Source organism: Myotis davidii, unplaced genomic scaffold (assembly GCF_000327345.1).
Source record: "Myotis davidii unplaced genomic scaffold, ASM32734v1 scaffold2863, whole genome shotgun sequence".
Classification (NCBI taxonomy): Eukaryota; Metazoa; Chordata; class Mammalia; order Chiroptera; family Vespertilionidae; genus Myotis; species Myotis davidii.
The window spans coordinates 370550-373192 of NW_006294115.1; the positions used below are offsets into that span (position 1 = coordinate 370550).

Below are 2643 nucleotides of genomic sequence, written 5' to 3' on the forward strand. Positions count from 1 at the left end.
AGCTGCCCCCCGCCCCCCGTGTCTGGCGCCCAGCGTGGGGCTGTGGTGCCCGGCCCTATACCCGCTGCTATCAGTGTTTTCCACCGTAGAGCCCGGGGGGCACCTCACTGCCACTCCCACCTCCTCTCTGTGCAGATGCGGGGACGGAGGCCTGGAGGAGACATTTTACTGAACCTAATACCAGGCCCCATGGGAAGGGGGTCTGTCATGATTACAATATTATGATCATGCTGGTGCCCCCCCCCGCCCCCAGCAATCCGTACATTCACTGAAATTTAATCTCATGGGGTTTCCTGGGGTGGGAGACCTGGCAGACTTATTCAAAAATGAGTGAGAAGAGCTCAGAATTGTTTGAGAAAGAAAAAAAATGTCCTTCCATATATCGAGAGTATAGGCAGATCCACAGATTTACGGAGATTAAAACGGGGTGTGCCATTTGAGGAATAAACTAATTAATTGAAAAGAAGAGAAAAATCTAGAAAAGGACCCAGATTTATAAGGAAAGTCGGTAATGTGGTCGTGTCCTAACCCGTGAGGGGAAGTGTAGAATTTTCAAATGGTGTTGAAGCAATGGGTCTCCTTCCGGAAGGAAAAAAAAAATTATAAATAGAAATGTTAAAGATGCTTTTATTTTTGTTTTGTTAATCCCCACCCGAGGATATTTTTCTATTGGTTTTTAGATAGAGTGGAAGGGAGAGGGAGAGACCGAAAGAGAGAAACATGGACTGGTTTCCTCCTGCACAACCCCGGCCATGACCAGGGCTCGGGATGGAGCCTGCGTCCGAGGTACGTGCCCTTGACTGGAATCGAACCCGGGATCCTTCAGTCCGTGGGCTGACACTCTATCCACTGAGCCAAACCAGCCAGGGCTAAAGATCATTTTAAGAGATTGAAATAAGTCATTAAAATACCATACTAAAAAAAAAAATACAGGTGCAATTAAGATGTTTGTGTAATAAAATAAAAGAACAAAATCACTAGGAAAAAAACATCAGGGGAAATTTTATAATTTCTATGTAGATAGGACCGTTCTCAGCACGACATGAAAAGCAGGAGCCACGGCCTGGACAGTGCGGCTCCGCTGGGTGAGCACTGTCCATGCTGAGGTCACCGGTCTGAGTGTTAGTCGGGGCACACGCCTGGGTTACAGCCCAATCAAGTCCCCGACCCCCTCATCAATAAAAACACATTTTTAAAAGAACCAGGAGCCATCAAGAGAAAGAAAAAGAAGTTTGATGACACAAGCTTTTGACTTATAAAGCGAAAGGGCATAAAAATAAACTGTTGCCACCAAAATGGCCGCTGGCCCCATCCTGCAGCCCGGGTGCCGGAGGAAGAGCCGCATCCATCGGCGGAAAGTCCTTCTGCGCCCCAGGCGGCGGGACAGGCCTGGGCCGAACAGGGACTTAACCACCAGGAAACACACAGCACACGGGAAACGCGCGAAATACGCGCCCGGCTTCCCTGGTGGCTAAAGAAAGGAAGACGCAGAAGCCAACGAGATACTCAAGCCCGAGACACAGATGAAAGCGAAAACCACGGGCGACACCAGCGCTGCGGAGGAGGGGGCGTCAGGGGGCGCGGCCCTGACAGGAGTCGTGTCCATGGCTCAACTTTCTTTCTTTTTAAAAATATACACTTTTATTGATGTCAGAGAGGAAGGGAGAGGTGGAGAGAGAGAGAGAGAGGGAGAGAGAGAGAGAGAGAGAGAGAGAGACATCCATGATGAGAGGGAATCATGGATCAGCTGCCTCCTACTCGCCCCACACTGGGGATGGAGCCTGCAACTGGGGCAAGTGCCCTTGACCAGAACCAAACCGTGACCTCCTGGTTCACAGGTCGACGCTCAACCACCGAGCCACGCCGGCCGGGCTCAGCTTTCTTAGAAGACCCACTTCAGCCTCATCGTTGAAAGTGTTAGGCTCTCCTGCACCCGCCTGGGAATCCACGCGCCCACAGACACGGCGGCCACGCTGCCTCGCCACAGGCGCAGGCGCACGTCGAAGAGGAAAAGGGTAAACTAAGCCACGGACGGCATTCACATTCGGGTGACTGTGCAGGCGGCAACGAGCCGGCACAAATCCCAGTGTCCTGCCGCGGGGAGTCATGGTTTATGGGAAGCGGAAAGGAGACGCCCACGGGTATGGTGGGCAGTAAGCACAACACGGCACATGTGTAAGTGAGCACGTAAGACACATGAAGCTTCAGACCAAACTCTCCGTCCTGGTTCCTCCTGGGGAGGGGCCTGGTGGTGGAGGACAGAAACGAGGGAATGTCGCTTCTAAAAATGTATGTGGGGCCCGGCTGGCATGGCTCAGGGGCTGAGCATCGACCTACGAACCAGGAGGTCACGGTTCGATTCCCGGTCAGGGCACAGGCCCGGGTTGTGGGCTGGATCCCCAGTGTGGGGCATGCAAGAGGCTGATCAATGATTCTCTCTCACCATTGACGTTTCTAGCTCTCTCTCCCTCTCCCTTCCTCTCTGAAATCAATAAAAATATATTTTTTTAAAAAAATAAATAAAAAGTTATGTGGGTGTTCCTCCAATGGTATGTTTCTATGATACGTGTAATTTGCACATTAGACGCTGTGTGTACGTTGTATGTGTGTGTAATTAACAACAAAACAGTGTGTCCTCACAGC

The 2643-nt window shown here is 51.1% G+C and overlaps 1 long non-coding RNA gene across 1 annotated transcript in view; it reads right to left on the minus strand.

The window, feature by feature from the left end:
- Nucleotides 1-854, minus strand: part of LOC107183836 — an 18217-nt gene extending 17363 nt beyond the window's left edge. Inside the window, exon 1 of the long non-coding RNA XR_001514636.1 lies at nucleotides 746-854. This is a non-coding gene — a long non-coding RNA (uncharacterized LOC107183836). The remainder of the gene's footprint in view (nucleotides 1-745) is intronic.
- Between the last annotated feature and the right edge of the window lie 1789 nt (nucleotides 855-2643).